Consider the following 19,280-nt stretch of genomic DNA (forward strand, 5'->3'; position numbering starts at 1 on the left):
GTCTTATATTCTTACAATCTGGGCACGTGCGTTCTTAACAATAGCGCATGTGCAGTAAATATAAAAAGTAGTTGCAAATTCAACATTAGAAAATGGAACTCGTCAATTTTTTTTCCATCACCGTTTACTCAATAGGAAATTATATTCTTACGTTTTATATAATCTCGTATATCCACAGTGTAATTTGGTCATCTACCTGTGAGTATACAGATTGAGATTTTCACTTTTAGTCGGGCGACAATTATAAAAAAAACACACATTTTATGCACAAATCATTTAACAGTTGCCATGTCTTGTTATCTTTTGAGATTACATTTTGACTTGTTGCCATTCCACGAACAGCTTTTAGTATGTTGAGTGCTGAATGTTACAAAACTGAATTATTATTATTATTATTATTATTATTATTATTATTATTATTATTATTATTATTATTATTATTATTATTATTATTTTAGTTTTTATTTTTTTTATTTTTTTTTTTCCAAATGATACTTATATATTTGGATTTTGGCAGTTGGGTTTTACAAATCCATTCCAAAGTCTACGTACTTTACTTTTATGATCCAGCGGAGAGAAGCTGGCAATTTCTACCATCACTTCGACGAGAAATAAACCAAGGCAATTATATTTAGTGATATATTTTTAAAGTACCGACAGCAAGGGCTATTTTGAATCCAAAGGTATCAAAACACATTTTTCTAATCTTATCATCTTCATGTTCACGATTAGCGTAAAGAGCTTGAAAAGCGATGTTAAGATAATAAAAATACTAAACACCTTAAGGTTCACCCTTTAAACTATACTCTGTCCCGGGAATCTCTGGAGCGACCGAACGAAAACAAGTCTCTGGGCAAGTAGTGACCCGAGACGGCTCGGCAAATGAACAGTCCTAATAATACAATTAGGACTAGGAATATTTCACCATTCTTGAAGCCTATGAATATTCGAAAGGACGGGATACGGGGTGGGAAAAAAGTGACTGCAGTTAACCAGCCTTCGCAGCAGCGTGTACTTTTTCGCTCCGCCCATTCCCATTATTTCCTTTTCTGTCCTTATGCTTGCGACCTTGCTCCAGAGATTCATGGGATCGAGTATAGTGCATTGTAACATTTACAGTTAATATTTAAATAAATGATGATATTATTATTGCTACTGCTTCATATGTATCTGTCAGGAAATTGGAATTTTACATGATTTTAATGCAAACTTCGGAAATAATCTCCTAAATGTAAATATTATTATTTTTAACAAAAGAGCAATTTTGATCCTGATGGGATAACTTTCCTAGCTGGAAACAACATTGAGCGACGAAACGACTTGTTATGAAACCTGCCCGAATCGACTAGGCTTGACTTCCATAAAGTGATTATTGGATTCTTAACCTGAGTTAATTAAACAATCATTAATATTGATGGGGATTCCTAATTATAGAGGTGAACGTTGCACATAGAGCTTACAGTACAGGGCATGCGGAATCCGTATGAAGAGAGCCCATTTTCTTTAATTTGCAAAATCCCTTTATTGGAATTGATTCTGTTAAACCCATATCCTTACAACCCTAGATTTGTGTTGATTTGTTTCTCCGAGTAATAAGCAGTGCTCGAAAAATTATCTTCAAAGCTAGGCGCCAGCTCTGAAAATCAGGCGCCAGGAAACCACCTACTAGCAATTGTGCATACTACGTACAGTATATTTCAAAAGTTGCGCAACCCAAACTTTGAAAATATATATCATGAAAATCGTAAGAGATATTTACACCGGGATTTCTGCACTACACTAATCCTGTAGGCTATCAGTGGGTTCATAAATTTATGTTAGCATTTATCTACAACCTTGGTGACAATGAAGTTCGACCAGAAAGGAATACGTGATTAAATGCACAGAGGCATAGGCGGTGGAATGGGCGACCCGCAGAAGTGACGCATGTGTGTAAGAGGAGGCGTGTGAGCAGGCAAGAATCGCGATCCCAGCATGTTGCACCCAAGGTCACGTAAAGAACGAAAACGGGGAACTATACGCGTGACATTGAACTTCGACCAGGCACCAGACCCATACGGAAAAATTCCAGATAATGGCGCATTCGACGGAAGCATGACGTCACGGACACGATAAGGGAGTCCGCCGTATATAAGCGCGTGCTGTGCACCGAGGAACCGCAGTGCATCATCACCATGGCCAGGGGCAAACCTATTGACAACACCGTGAGGAGAAGAGTGGTGGAGTTGCAACGGGATGGACTCAGTGAACGGGAAATAGGGCGCCAACTGAACTTACCCAAGTCAACCGTCCACTGCATCATCAAACACCACCAAAATACGGGTACTACAGAGCCAGGTAAGGCCCCCGGTCGAAAACGCCTGCTGAGCGTGCGTGACCTACGGATATTTAGGCGCTATATTCAGACCAACAATCATGTTTCTGTGGCCGAATTACGACTGTGGACTCGAGAACGCTTTCACATTGAAGTGTCAACCAGAACCATTCGCCGTTACCTACAGCGATGCGGTTACCGAGTGTACAAGTCGAAACGTAAACCCTTCCTTTCCATGTTGAACAAAGGCAATCGACTACGGTGGGCACGAATGTACCGGGGATGGACATTTCGGCAGTGGAACAGGGTTTTGTGGACGGACGAATCCATTTTCAATCTTGTGTATGGGAAAATACGGAAAACAGTCATTTGTCGGAAGGAGGAACAGAATGAAGCAAAATGTTATGCACGTCGGGTACAGAAACCTGCGTCAGTGATGGTACGGGGATGCATGACGGCATCTGGGGTTGGCCCACTACACGTCTGTGAGGGCATCGTGAATGCACACGCCTATACACGCATACTGGAGCGGCATCTTCCCACAGTGCGAAGGCACCTGTTCCACAGGCGGCGTCTCATCTTTCAACACGACAATGCCAGGCATTATACAGCGCGGCTGACAAGAGAATGGTTGACTCACCATCACGTGCGAACTCTGCCATGGCCACCATCGAGTCCCGACCTCTCGCCCATTGAGAATGTGTGGCGTGTTCTTAAGCGACGTGTGCAACAGAGGGGACCCACGACAGTGGCTGCTCTTATCGCCTGCATGCAGGAGGAATGGCACCGCATCGATGTGGAATACCTTGAACGACTCGTCCGCAGCATGCCCCGACGCATTGCCACAGTTATTCGCCGACGGGGCGGCGTCACACCATGGTAAACAGGATCCCCTCTAACAGTGGTCGAACTTCAATGTCACGTGTAGATGGACGAAAATGTTTTATTTTGTGTGGACACCATACATTGCTGCGTTGCAGCGGAAATTTATGTTTTCCTTTGTTCCATGTAGCCTTCTGAATAAAATATGTTCAGCATATGCATGTGTTCTCCTTCTTTCACAACGCACTCCTATATTTGTGACTGGTCGAACTTCATTGTCACTAAGGTTGTAAATAAAAGCAATTATATTATTTTAAAAACCATTGCTAATTTGCTGAAAACATCTGAGAACTGATTTTCAACAATAAATACCAACTCAAACAATTTGTGGGATGATTTGTTGCTGTTTGACTGGTTGTAAAACAGTTGCTTTGTGAGGTACAGCAGAAGCAGGGCATTTTTATTGGAAAATCTCTTGCACATGAGTGTAAGAATGAGTAGTAAAATACTCTTCAGCAATACACGCGCACTGCTCCAATGAATACGCCATGCTGAATCAATTTAAAAAACAGGCACAGTAGCGGCGAAAGTGAGCCAGGGGCAGTCTAGGATTCTCTGAAGAGTCCAATTTCGGCACAAAATCTTGATTTACGATTTTTCACGTAAATGTATAGCCAATACTTACGACACATGTTGCATGTAACTGTTGGCATAATTTCGACCTGCTAGTGTTGACATATACGGATATATGTCCCAAAAATGGCACTTTTCACTCAACCCATAAAATCGCCAATCAAAAATTCATCAAATGTTGCACATGACCAATATTGGTCACAAATGACAGACTGACATGGCATCAGTCATCAAATGTCTAATTATGACCCTTCGATAATTTCTTACATATTTATATTACTTAGAAGTTCATTCCTAAAAAAAATGAATGCTGCTTTCCGTCAGTTATTAATTTATATAATTTTCTGTACGGAGTGAACTGGTGATTTTAAGCATTGAAAAATATCTCAATGGATGAGGCTTTATAATGCAGAAAACCCGGTGCAAATATCTCGTACGGTTTTCATGATATACATTTCCAAAGTTTGGGTTTTGCGACTTTTGAAACACTCTGTATAAGATGCTGAGCATCACGGTATTCAAAACATCGCTAAATTATTTGAGAAAGCAGGAAATGGGGGACAAAGGGTAAGAAATTGGTACTGACTCTATGGAATGTTCACAACGTTGATAAAAAAAATCATTTTCTAACTTACGCTGTACTGCAATTTGAACTTAGAATCATCAAAATTTCGTACATATTACAGCAAAAGATCACAGTCGCCAGGCTGAAATTTTTAGTCGCCATGGCGACCTGGCGACCGGAATTTTTCGAGCCCTGGTAATAAGTAAATAATTATAAAGCCTTTCTTAGTGTCCTAAATTTTATTCTAATATTGTAGAAGGAAGGTGTGGAGAGGGAGAGAGAAAGAGAGGACATTAAATATAAATTGTAATAAATTAGTTATTTAATAAGGGAAAGTTTACTATTTTAATGTAATCAAAGTTGAAGCATTAATTTCATTGGAAAATACAGAATATTCGTCATTAATTCTCACGCTCTCATATTTGTTCTATTATTCTACTATTTTCTTTCCTCAGCTGAATGATAAAATTACATATTATTTTATAAAAAAAACTATTTAATGCCTTTTCTATTTTTATAAACCTATCCTAATAGTAATACCCAAAACAACAATAATAGCAGCTATTGCATAGTACCGTCGGCTTTATTGTTTGATTGTTACGGACTGACAAGAGACGGACAGAATAGTCGTTTCTCGTGCGTTTTCATGTAACACTTTTAACTTTTTAGGGTGTGTGGAGAATGACATTAGGTATTATTGTGGATTATCCAAGGGTTAAAAGGACTTAGTTTTCTTAGTGATCTGTATATTTTGTAGTCTACTTGATCTCGATTAAACTTTATTCTAGCTCACCCTTGGGGGGGGGGGGCTACCAGGTTTCTTTTTGCTTTTTGTGGCTTAGTGAATGAGGAAATATGTGTGTGTGACACTCATGCAATAATTGGTTGCTATATTTTATTAATGATTGTAATTTCCGTAAATATTATAATTATTATGTAATTGCACCTTAATAAATAAGAGAGAAAGCAGTGATTCAATAACAAAATGGTTTCTCGAATTTTGGGGATAAAAAATGTGTGTGCCTCTGAGCCACACCTTCAGGTACAAGAATTCAACTTTTATTACTTAAATTTTGCAAGTTTTATTGTTTGTATTTTGATTATTTTACGTCGCCTTTCTATCAACTCTGGTCGATCGCGACTAGAAACGCCAATTTCTAACCCAAGCTTTGAACGTAGGACCTCTGGTTACAATAGTACTGGTTACTTTAAAAACCGGGAAACAGAAAAATGTGGTCTTGGTTCGATCCCCGATGGAGGCACGTTGTACAGTGGGCTGGATCCCATTTTAAACTGTGGCGAAAGGGGTGATCCTTTCTCAACACACTCAAATGTTAACCTCACTTCCACGTAGTGGACTGCACTTTGCAGACTAACGAGGTTCTGGCGCCTGGCCCCATGACCAGTATAATCCTCCACGGGACTTGTGTTGTGTGCTAGCCATATCTGTTTGTGATTGACCCTTCATCTACTTCGTTTCATCACCATTCATCCTCATCTTCGCAATTAGTCAAAAGTGACAGAAACGCGAAGTAAAATAAATCAAACCATCCATTAATTTCCATTTTGAACTATCACTTAAGATCCGATTAGTCTCTCTGAACATGAGGACATTAAATAAACTTGGAAAAAAAATTCACAGAAAAATGAGCCTAGCAGCTTGCCCAAGGGTAAATTATTTGGGGTCATAATATCCCTTTTCTTCGCTTTCCTAAGAGAAGACACTGAAATAGAGAAAATATGTTAAAATATAGGACCCTAGCTCCTTACTTCAGGGTACGCTACTGATCGACCATTAATTACTGCGACCTTAATTTTTGGTTAAATGCTAGCGTATGATGAAAGGTAGATTTATCTTTTCTGGCTCGTCTTGTTCCCGTCATTTCTCTCTGAAAGATGCAAGTTATTAATCACCAGAATATTCGGTACTCTCTTTCTTTCCACCCTTTCGAATCGATTACATCTTCCTCGATCTACATTTCTGGTGATTATTTCCCTAAGTACTAACTTCCATTAGTGAACTACCCGAGCGACGCACTCAGCCTCACAAGGTCGTCCCAACGTCATTAACTACTTACTTGGTTCTTGCAGCAACAATCTTGCTTCCCTTCGAAGCACATGTTTCATCTTTCTAATTTCTAATCACGTTTTGTATCTAGAAAAGGTAAATGGCGTTGGAAAAGGAATGCGACAAGAGGTTGATGGTGTACTTAATCTTGTCCCTTTCATTCCGTGTCCGCTTCTAGGAAACGAGGGTGTTCCACCAGGGACGCCGTTAGAATTCGCGAAAGGTCTCCGGATAAGGAAAATATGATTACAATTAGTTTGCATTTTTCGTATTTTAAGTCGCATTTTCTAGCTTTTAGGCTAGTCGCATGGATGACGATGAATAATGAATAAAAGAAATTCATCAAGACACACATAGGCAAGAACTCTCCTATTTGGATCGGGACTCGAACCCGAAACCTTAGACGATTAATTTGTGAGTAGACCATTTAACGTTTTCGGTCACCAAAACGATTAAGACCATCAATATCACTGTTGTGGTCATCATCACTCTTATAAAGTAACTGTTTCTCATATTTTATCCAATTCTTATATTTGTATTTTGGTTATAAAAAGCCTACACGACAGAATAGTTTGCATAGATCACTAGGAAGCCAGCGGTACCAAGTTCGAACCCTGCTGAAGTCATTGTGTACATTCTCTCGTCTGCTTCATCCAATCACCATTCATTGTCATGGTTGCGATTAGGTAGTTGCGTAAAAAGAAGCATAAAATAACCAAAATAGTAAAGAGTTTACGTAGAAGGATGAAATTGAAGGAACAAATACAAGGGAACCTCTATGCCTTTGCCTGGCTTCGAACATAGGGAATCAACATGCTATAATAATAATAATTAAATCACAAATTGTAATGAATGAAGTTATATCGCTAATATAAGTTTGTTTTCCACTTACTACGTATTTAATGTACTTGTGCTTTCAAGAATTACATGAGAGAACAGCTCAATACTATTATTTTTTTATTTTGTTCACCATTAATATGTAAACGTTTCTTCAAACGCGAGGCTAATAAATTCAACGCACAATTTTTGTATATTTCTTTCTGTTAAACTTGAATAACATATCTGGTATGAATGATGACAATGAAACCCAATTTGGTTTCAATGGAAACCGACAATATTGCCACCGTCTCATTATAGGCGTAGAATCGATCTCTCTTAATACAAGGAAACAAGATAAAAAAACCATATCATAATTAAGTGCATAACTTAATTGAATTTCTTCCTTTCATACAAAGAAATTAGTGTTGGTATTAATGAAAGTTTCTGAAATTTGTTCTACTGCTTAAAATGAAAACCTTGGACGGATGTGTGTGTGTGTTTATAGACACAGACAAACATTTGGCGTAGTATCAAGACATTGCGCTGAATGCAAGTCCTCCGGCCCGTGTTCGAATGGTCATGAATGTTCCTTTGTGAAGTGATAATTCATCTATTTCATGTAATATCATTAATAAGGATCTCTTAAGTCCACCTTGTGCTTAGATATGGCTTATCGACACTGTAGGGTCTGAACCATTTCGAAAGAATCGAATCGCGGTGCCTCTTGAATACAATGTGATAGTGTTAGTCACTAAGGTCCGCAGGATCGTATTTAAGCTATGTAAAGGAGCAGATGACATATAAAATAAGAAAAATGAAATTAGATGCAATTATTCTGATTATTGGAAGATTTATGACCGTCATGTAATTAGTTAGAACGATGGATACCTTTAGAGAGGTTTCGGGTTCAATCCTCGTCTTCAAACGGGTACAAGGTATTACATCGAAAGGAAATTTCGTATGTTATTTACATGTTATGTACCCACTCATTACTTTCCTCTTCTTAGCTATTATATATATATATATATATATATATATATATATATATATATATATATATATATATATATATATATATATATATTATTACTGCGGCAAATATCAGAAATGGAAATAAATTGGTAAGTAATATTTAATAAGTCATTCGTAGTTTTTCTGTTCTTCGTAATCTTCCTCAATAGGTTAATCCAAAGAGGAGAATGCAAGTGAAGTTTCTTTCCTAAGATATAAATAAGACAGTATAAGATAAGTTCCATGGAATTCGAAGCTAGAATTCACGGAATGTTAATATGCTACTCTAACAATTAAAAAATGGAATCGACAATGAGATGAACCAGCCAACATTAATTATATTTAACCATAAGCTACTTAAATGTAGCTATTGCATTTCTTATGTATTTACACGAAAATGATAAAAATATATGCTCTAAATCTCTCTGGAAACGAGAAGAGACATTTGATGACAATATTTTCATTTCCTATTTTTACGCAAATCACCAGTGCACTTGAATGAAGATTGAACAAGACTGCCTCAAGGTAATGTCTCTAGGAATAGAAGGTCCTCGTTTATCTCGGCAAATTTGAGTGACAAGCCAGGTGTTACTCGTGTCGCTTTAAGACTGTTTTACAGGTGCGAGAGCTGACACGTTTTCAAAACGTGCTGCCGACACCACATAGGATGAGTTGATAGGAACTGAAGTTAATGCTGCGAAATTGTTGGCCATGGTTGATGGAGGAAACATTACTGCTGACGTTCACTGAATCTCTCATTAGGGGAAAATGACCGTGTCTTGAAATGAGGAGACACGGTCGAGAACAGCATTATGTTTTGGCATGGTTCAGTAGCGATAATAAGTCACACTAACATTATTGTTTCTGAAACGTTCTAAGAATAAATGTTATTGAATTGGTGCAGGATTAGGTTTTTAAAATGTTTCTTTCGAGAATTCACAGTGAGAATGAAAGCATTTTCTCACAGTCACTTGTACATTTCAGAAAAAATGATATGCCCGTACCACTTTACGTAATTTTAAAATTTTGTGCTGTTAATATTTTCAATGAACTGAAAGAAATTTTCCATTTTTGATGTTGTAACAGAGCAAGATGACCACTAACTACTGCATGAAGGCTATTTAGTTGTTTTCAGCAGGAGAGTTTATATATATCCTAATTTTAGTTACTTCGCTTATTTATAGTGTACCTATATATACAGGTGTTTCTAAAGTTCGTTTCCAACGCGTAGGAGGTGATTCTACAAATGAAAATAAAGATAGACGTTCAGGTGACGAAATGCCTAAAACGGCACCCATTCGGATTTATTGAAGTGGAAAAAAGTGCGAAAATTATGTTTACAAGGAAATAGTGTCACAACGGCCAACCATATGACCGCGGCGAAGGGCGTTCCACAAAGAAATGCGGCATGCTCTATTCAAAAAAGCACATGGCAAATGTGTGAAGTTGATGCGTCAGGGATTCCCCAAAGGAAGCAAATGGGTCTGTTGAAGTCATGGGGGTAGGGAAGGGTTTTATGGAGTGATTGGCATGAGCGACCCGGGTGATGTAATGTGGGCAATGTTTTTGGTCGCGATGTTGTGTTGTCGATATTTGTACGTACCCACATGCAGAAAGGCCGAAGCGTGACCTTGACTTTGGCATTTCCCGCTAGGGACGCTAACACAGTAGTTTTCTTCCGGCAGGAAAGCACCGGTCGCTGCCATTCGTGCTTCACGTACTGCGCTATCAGCATCACTGCGCATCAGGTTACCATCACACGTTTGCGGTTGAATACGTACGAGTGGAAGGACGTGAACTTGACGAATTGGACAAACCTCGCAATAAGCACTGCTAGGTGTTATCGATAGGCACGGCCCATCGTGTACTGTGCACTAAGGTTCGACGTTTACGGGTCGGCATATATCCAGCAATAGGGATGGCTGCATACACCGCAAAGGAGCTGGCAGACATGCATCTCATTTATGGCGAGACAGGAAGTAATAGCCATGCAGCACGGCGTTTGTATGGGGAGCGTTTTCCAAATAGGAGGCTGCCGTCGCACACCTTCGGGAAGCAGGATCAGTGCTACCACACCGTCGATAAATTGGAAGACCACGAAATGTGTTCTCAGATCAGTTTGTAGATGCGGTGTTAAATGCTGTTAGGGATCATCCTGACACCAGTACGTTAGCTATAGCCAGTGCCCACAACACCTCCCATGTTAATGTGTGGCGCGTCCTGTCCGAAGAGGGGATATACCCTTTCAAACTCCAAAAGGTACAAGACCTTTTACCTCAGGACTTTCGCCCACGTGTGGTGTTTTGCCAATGGTTTTTGCATCAGATGGAAACTAACCCGAATTTTGCGAACAGGGTTTTGTGGAGCCATGAAGCAATGTTCACCAAAACAGGTGTGTTCAATAGTAAAAACAGTCACGTTTGGAATTTTGCAAATCCACATGTAATTCTCGTGGCACACCATCAGCACAGGTTTGCAGTTAATATGTGGTGTGAGATAGTGCATGACCATTTGATTAGGCCATACATTTTCCCTGTTCGCCTGTGTGGTGGCACATATCATGCATTTCTTCGTGGTGTTTTGCCTGAACTGTTGGAGGACGTGCCCTTGGCTCTGAGGCAAGGACTATGGTTCCAACACGATGGTGCACCACCACATTTCGACCAAAATGTGCGTCACTTCCTCAAATACTTATTCCAAAATCGGTGTATTGTTAGGGGTGGGCCTCTGCTGTTGCCAGCAAGATCGCCGGACATCACTCCCCTGGACGTCTTTCTATGGGGAGAGATGAAACGCCTCGTATACGAAACACCTGTGTTGTCAACCGAGGACCTCGTTGTATACATTAATGTAGCCGCAGCGACAATAGCAGACACCGTGGGGTTGTTTTCTCGCACTAGACAATCGTTGATTCGGCGTTGCCATCTGTGTGTGGAAGTTAATGGCAGACAGTTTGAAAATCGTCTGTCATGTGGTTCCCTCGGCAACTCCACTCTGCACACAGTGAATATGTCGACACATATGCAACCTAGTGCACCACCACCACCATCTTTGTTTTTCTACGTAATGGTGATGTCCACTACGGATATTCGCTTTCTTCTTGGTTGTCAGTCTCCACATATCACTTTCCGTGGATAACTCATCTCGCTTAACCCTTCCCTACCCCCATGACTTCAACATACCCATTCTTTTCCTTTGGGGAATCCCTTGCGCATCAACTTCACACATCTGCCATGTGCTTTTTTGAATAGAGCATACCACATTTCTTTGTGGAACGCCCTTCGCCGCGGTCATATGGTTGGCCATTGTGCCACTATTTCCTTGTAAACAATCTTCGCACTATTTTCCACTTCAATAAATCCGAATGGGTGCCGTTTTCGGCATTTCGTCATCTGAACTTCTGGGTTTATTTTCACTTGTAGAATCACCTCCTACGCGTTGGAAACGAACTTTAGAAACACCCTGTATATACCTCTGATACCGAAACCGTGGCTCATAGGATTTTCATATATGTTTTACCGGTACATGAAAATTCTATTAGCCACGCTTTCGGTATATATTGAACTGTTTGTAATTTACCGCCTATCGGAACTTTTTAATGAATATCTCCTGTATTTTTAAATGTTCTGAACAAAGTTGAAATATCGATTTCGGTGGGAAACGATGAGAATATCGCAAGTGGTATTGGCATTGGCTCGACCCTAATAATAGACATTTCAATTAATTTTAGAAAAAAAGTCTTCCAAATAAACATCCACTTTTACTCTTTGTAAGACGGCGAGCTTCATTTGAAATGTCCAAAGCGAGACTAATGCTACTGTAATAAAATATTATAAGCAAGGAATGAATTAAATTCAACCAGCACAACAAACGTAATTATCACCCTCTTTCAGTTATCTGAATTTACATAGCTATAGTATCTCATATAGTAGCACGCAGCTGTAGAAGCGAGTTAATTTGTTGGAGCAATATTTGAGGTGGCAAATGATTACAAATTCATGCCATTGGATTAGTGTTGTTGTGTAATGAGAATCTAGATTAATTTCAAATGTAGAACAGTAATTGAAAATTACTGCACGGAAAAACAAACAATGTCGTAAATTACAATTTGCTAATTTGATATTTAATTGATAGGAAAGAACTGACTTTTGGTGCGTTTAATGAACAAATAAACATTACCTATCCAACGCTTTTTGTTTTTACTGTATATAATGCTAAAATTGAAATAAATCATGTAAGAACGCTCGATTCAAATACTGAAATGGAACGAATTATACTATATCATTAGTTTGTTAGGGATAAATAATTCCACAACGAATCATGCTTTGGAAGTACAAATTTGAGTTTCAGCAGGGTAAAAGGTATTTAACAAATGATGGGGGGAAAATCTTGAGGAGGGTGGCTGAGAGAGAATTAATGAGAGGCGCTCTAGTTTAATCGATGGGGCGTCTGACTGCCATGTGGGAGTTCTGGGTTCGATACCCAAGGTAGGAATGCTTCTGGTATTTCTACATCAGTAACTGTGGAGATCACACAGCTAATCACATCACATCACCCCCACTATGGCAGATCGAGATACCCCCTATATGGGGGTGTGAATAGATGTTTGTTTTGTGTTAGTTCCCTCCCTCAACCGCACAAAGTAGATAATATTCAATAATAGTTTTATTGATGCGTACAGTAATATGATATCAAATGTGAATTCGTCTGTGTTACAGTTCGTCCTCGTTACCTGTAACAACAAATTTTCAGGTCCTTCATTTGCATTGCAAATGAAGTTTTGTGCCACCGAACTTTTCCGCACTGATGTTTACCGACCGAGTTTCTACTTAGTGGCAATGTTGGTTGAACAACTTCTGCATCACTGAAATGCTAAACTGACCACACCCAAACGCCCCCTTGCAAGACACTTCTTGCTGAAGGAAAAATATTGTGATATTGCTCCTAATTAGAACTGAGCAGCAAGTCAGTAACGTAAATATACTGCAGTAATTTCAACAAACTAATAATTATTAAGCAAGTAAATAGGTTCACGATATTATGCTATAAGACTTACCACCTATATAGGTAGGTACATGTAGTACAAACAATTAATGGAGATGGTTTTATTATTTATTATTGTACACAAAGAAAGTAGTAACATGCTTAGTATGCTATTGCCTGGAGCTTTTCAATCCCAGATGAAGAATTAATTAGTGCTTATCTTTTTTTCCACCTCGGTCATTTTCTCCTCCGAGCTTTAATCGCGATGATGGTGATAAAAGATGAACGGACGATATAGATAATGGAGACAAACACAGTGATACACTGCCTTACCCAGAGTTTGTCTGGGACCTCTGGCCTTTTATTCGCAGTAGAAAATAGCGAACACTTGTTTCGCTCATACACAAAGTTAGAAATAACTGCAATATTTTACAATCGCAGTAGTGGTATTGACTGTACTATAAACCCACGAAAGGAAGAGCTCCCCTCCAGCAGATTTGCTATACTTAAAACAAGCTCAACATGGCCATATGAGCTTTTTGCTCTAGTGTGGAACCCTGCCTAATCCAAGATTTTTGTAAAAATGCCCTCGGGAATTTTTCAGAAAGGAAGAGCTCCCTCAGATTGATTTGCGATACTTAAAACTTGCTCAACATGTCCATATGAGTTTTTTGTTCAAGTGTAGCACCCTGCCTAACCCAAGAGTTTTGTAAAAATGCTCTTCGGAAAGTATCAACCCCCCTCAAGCAGATTTTTGTCTATAAACTTGTATCCATACCCACCTATACATATTTACTTCAGGTTTAAGTTCAATTGGATACCAGGTTCAATTTTTTTATCTATATGCAGAGCCCCTCTAGTCTAGCCATAACCTTGTTATGTATTGATTTTTGCTTCCCGAGTTGTGCGTAAACAATTGCCCGACCAATACAATGGGAAAGGAGCGAACAAACATGCTTCCATGTTTTTATAATCTTTTGATCAGTCCCATTAGTAAATGCCTGGGAGTTGTATGTCAACAGATATAATCTATATTGTGTCTTTTCAGAGAGAAATAACATATTATTCATCGTCATTAGTAAATGCCTGGGAGATTATATCTGTTGACATTACCTATACTGTGCCTTTTCCGAGGGAAATTACATGTCATTTGTCATGGAACTCAAAGAGAAATTCTTATCTACACTATGCTCTTTTCAGGAAAATTACTTACCATCTATCATATTGAGGAATTGCCTTCTCGGATATTGTCATGCAAACTGGTTTGGTCTTGTCGCAACAGAATAATTGCAATTTAGGCTTTTTGGCAGATGTGCTGTGTTATTTGGGTAGGTAATATATATAAAAGCTTTTCTGCCATGAGCAGAGGTGCTATAAAATGGGTAGGTAATATATTTTCTGACGGTAAAGTATTGTTTTATATCCAAAGGGCCTCTGTGTTTGAATCGGGCCTCTAGAATTGCTCCGTGACCCGCTCATTTCTTACATCATAAACATATGATTTTTCACCTATGAGAATAACACTACATATGGTGTCATCAGGTAAAGCCTCATGGAATTCACAGATAATTTTAATGTTTGTCCTGTCATTCACCACAACTTGTTTCCTTTTTGAAGTGTTGATTACAAACATGGGTCTCTGTGTCTTGAATTCATCTGGTGTGTAATACATGTCAGTACTGCCAGTAGTGACACGTTTGAAGGAAGAAAATGCCTCATATAATTTGAGGAAATCATCCTTGGACATGTCTAAATTATAATTTTCTCTAGGAAATACCTCATTTCTGCCATTTTTAAGATATATGTTCTTGATGTTGCAGCTATCAAATTTACTTGAAATTTTTTCCTGATTGTTGTGTCTCCCAGTCTGAAACAGTACCACCACAAAATCAGGCATGTCGTATTGTATGCTGGAGAATGAATTTGTAGCATCAAACTCATAATATGTGCCAGATGCAGGCTTCTGTACAGATTGATATGTGTAAAATTGCAGAGGAACCTGTGGATTTTTTATTATATCAGCTTTGTATTTAAGAGCATAACTGGCCTCATATTCAACAACTGGGATTCTTAGCTCCATAGTCTGAATAATGCATTTGCCTTCATCAGGTAGGGTATTGGGCAGAGCTTCCCCTGTAGAGTTTAATGTGCTGTACCTCATCAAAGCATTATTATCATTTGCAGCTCTTCTAAATGTAATTCTTAACCCGCCCTTCCACATAATATCTTTGTAATCCGAGAAGAATCCTGGCAACAGGCGCATGGGGAACAGCACTGTGTGGTTTTTAGATAATATTTTATCACCAGCCTCAAATCCACCGATTTTGTAGTATGAAGCCTCGGTTTTGGATAATTTTAGTGTGGCCAAAGCTGTGGAGGTAATGCCGGGATAATCTATTCTGTTTATAACAACGCCATGCTTTCTGATCTCAATTTCAGAGAACAGATGCGGCACAAAATTGTCCACCAATCTTATATTTGAATTTGCCGGATAATCTGTTCCATCGAGCTTTACAACATCAAATTTGATGTATAGATCTGCTCTGTGGGGGTGTATAAATCCATCCCCTACATCAAGATCAACCTCAATCTCTGTGTTGGGTTGATTTAAATTTGCAAATGTCCTCCTGTTTGGAGGGAATGATTGTAGTTCATAACTCTCAATATTTTCCATTGTATGTATTTTTATTTAAATATTAATCTCTATGATAGCAGTTGTTGTGGCTCCAGCAAAATCAACTAATTCATCTTTTTCATTAGTGACCATCAATTCAATATAATCTATTCTATTATGGCACACAGGAAAATATAATGTTGGGGATGGATTGTAGATGATGGGCTCCATAAATTCGGAATTAGGTTTGAATGTTGCAATGATGCCGGTTTGTTTGTGAGTGCCTATGCCATTTGATTTGGTGATCATACCCTCGGCCACATTACAATGAATATTCAGAGTCTCTATGGCTAAGAATTTAGGTATATTCATAGCAGTGTGTTTGATGGCCGCTTCGAGTTTTGTGTTGTTCTCAAAGCCTAACAGCTCTCCTATAGTACCCAGATCCACTGTTTCTGTAGCAGACACAATCTCTACTCTGTGAGTGACAGAATTTTGACTTAACACCACACCTCTGGGTAATTGAGCATTTAGAGTTGACAGATTATATTTCCCTGGAGTGATGACAATTTTTTGATCCCCTACTGCAATTTTGTTGTTGTGGTGTGTAATATTAGGGATTTGGTACATGCCGTAAAATGCTCTGAGAGCTATTGTTTTGGGATACACTATATCATCATGTAATTTGAGTTTCAATATTGAATTTTGGCTGGTGAGATGGAATACCCCCATGATGTTTTAAATACCACAGGGCCTTTTGAAAATTTTCAATTGATGGTTTATTTATTTGAGACATATATCTAAGAACTGATAAGCACAAATGTCCACAATTAACATCTTTGAAGTTTTGAACACGGGCATTATTGTAATAAAGATTAGCTGATTTTAGATATTTTACTAAATTTTCAGGTGGAACACCTCCAAATGAATCAAACACAAATGCCTCATTGTTTAAATATTTAAGATAACAGATCCAGTGAGTGCCCTGATTTTTGTACTTATCCAAATTAACAATGCCACACTCTTTGTTGAGTGGTTGTTCTGGCAAAGAATCAGACATGTACACACCTGTAAAATTTTTGATGCCCAGTGGCTTGATTAAAGTTTTAATATCTTGGTTTGTAAGCGGCTCTTGTTTTTTTTAAACTTATTCATGGCTCTCTTAACACCTTTGCCTTTTTTCTCCATTGCCAGGTTATGGCGCCTCTGCTCATCTAATTCTGCCCTATTTTTCTTGGCATCTATTACTGTTTTTGCTATGGCAGCTGATCCCCCAGCCAAGCTCCCCACAGCCCCGAGAGCAGCTAAGATGGCAGGGATAGTAAATATAAATCCCCCCACATGTGATTTTTTTCTTGATTGCTGTAATTTTTTTAATTGGGGGGTACTAAGCAACAATTTCATACCATGTCCCTTTGCAAGACAAGAATTTTTTTTCTTGCGCTGCTTTTTGGTTAAAAGGCTATCAATAGTTTTAAGAGATTTGAGACCTGCATAAGGTATTTGATACATAACACCCTTGGCCTTCATCCTAGGTTTATTATATACATATTCACAACCCCCACCCCAGTTTTTGTTTGGTGCTCATAGCTATGGTGGTTCCCAATGCTGCTATTTTTTCACTCAAAGAAACATCTTTGCTTACAAATCTACCAAATGCAGCCTCTTCTAATTTCTTGTCTGCAACATGTCTCTTGTCAATATCAGTATGTGTGTTGTATGCTATGTCATGGTCTCTACAAGCAGCATCTAGGGGATTTACACCAGGATCCCCTCTGTTTAATCTATGGTCCAATTTTGTGCCTGGACCACAATACTGATAGCCTGGAATGTGTAGTTCAAATGGCAGCTTGTTTATAATGTCATTAACCAGGCCCCGACCCTCAGAAATATTCCAAAATTTGGGGGGTAGAGTATTAATAATTTTTATGAGATATCCAATCCCCTTAGTGTCATTCACTATAAAATTAGACAATTTTGTGCTTATCATGTCCATAATTCCAACTTTTTCATTGTAAAAATTGTGGTTCCCAGCATTTTCCTCCCCAGCTATCACCAATAACCTATCCACAAGTTTCCTGACATCATCAACCCACACAAATTCTTTAGGCAGGGTGTTGTATTGTTTGATTCCACTGCCAGTCTTGATCTGTGACCATATGGGCTTGATTAAATTATTGTATTTTGCCCCACTGCTAGACTTGACTCTTTTTTGTGTGGGATCATTGTTCTGGTATAGAGCATCTGATTTTATTAATATTTCTTTGTAGTGTTCATAATCTTGATCTGTATAGCTGCCAGGCTTTTTCCTAGTCATCAGTTCCCACAACCCAGGTGTGCCGGGGTATTTAACAAAAGCACCTTTTTCTCCGAGACGAGATTCTGAATAAACAATCAGATCATCCCCCATAAATGTTACTCTGAAATTGCCAATTCTATGTATGATGCTGCCATCAAGCTCTGTGTCAGCATATAAGCCAAACACCTCATCTTTGTTGTCTTTAGGTGTGGTTAAATATTTTTGAGCAAGAAGACCCAATTCAATAGGATCCTGAGTAGCTTCAATTCTTCTAGGAGCAATAGGACTAGGTGTATGAATACTGGAAAGTGGGGTGAATGGATAATCTAATATGTTCCTAGCAGCTACAGGTACAAGCTCTGTGATCAAATCTTGATTTTGCTCTGTAACAGTTTTGATATTCTTACCTAAATTATTAATAGCATCAATTACAGGCTGTTCTGCTTGTTTGTGTTTTTCATAGATTCCTCGGTTCTCTGATTTCCATCCCTTAAATCTTTTTACAAGATAATCTCTTAACTTAAGATCATCAATGATTGGCCTTTTCATGTTTATTTATTTATATTTCAATGTCTAGAAAATTGTTGATTTTATTTCTGTATTTACCAGTATTAGGTGTTCTTGTCATATCAATTGTGATAAACCCATAACTGTCCTGGTTCCAGCACCTGCTGCAAATCTTGGAAAAATCATTGTAGCTCAAGTCCCCACCTACATATTCATCATGTATGTGTTTGAGGTTGGTATGATCTTGATGAAACACACATATAAAATTGCTGTTGTCTCGGATCAGTTGCTTCGGTATTTTAGAAAAAGTCTGTGCCAGGTAGAAGCAATCAATGTTTTTGTGCCGCCCCTGTGTAAAGAAATTTCTAACCTTGTTTTGATTATCCAGTATAATGTCATCAAATACAACAACAGAATTATCGAGACATTCATCAAGTGGCTTAACATCTGGTTCAAAAGTGGCTATATCCAATCCATCATATAGCTTCATCAGCTGCTGATATTTTAATTGTTCCAAGCTCTTAGAAAAGACATACAAGTGCCTGTTTTTCCAGTCTAACCAGTTGGGTGCCAATAAAAAATTATCAACCATTAGTGTAGTTTTACCACAAGCAGATGGCCCAACAATAAGACACCTAATATTTT

At 38.5% G+C, this 19,280-nt stretch overlaps 1 protein-coding gene across 3 annotated transcripts in view; it reads left to right on the forward strand.

Moving 5' to 3' along the window:
* The window catches only part of Shal (Potassium voltage-gated channel protein Shal), a 461,000-nt gene that overhangs the window by 162,229 nt on the left and 279,491 nt on the right, over window positions 1-19,280 (forward strand). The window lies entirely within an intron of this gene.

This window comes from Lepisma saccharinum, chromosome 2 (genome assembly GCF_977018435.1).
Source record: "Lepisma saccharinum chromosome 2, izLepSacc3.1, whole genome shotgun sequence".
NCBI classification, from domain to species: Eukaryota; Metazoa; Arthropoda; class Insecta; order Zygentoma; family Lepismatidae; genus Lepisma; species Lepisma saccharinum.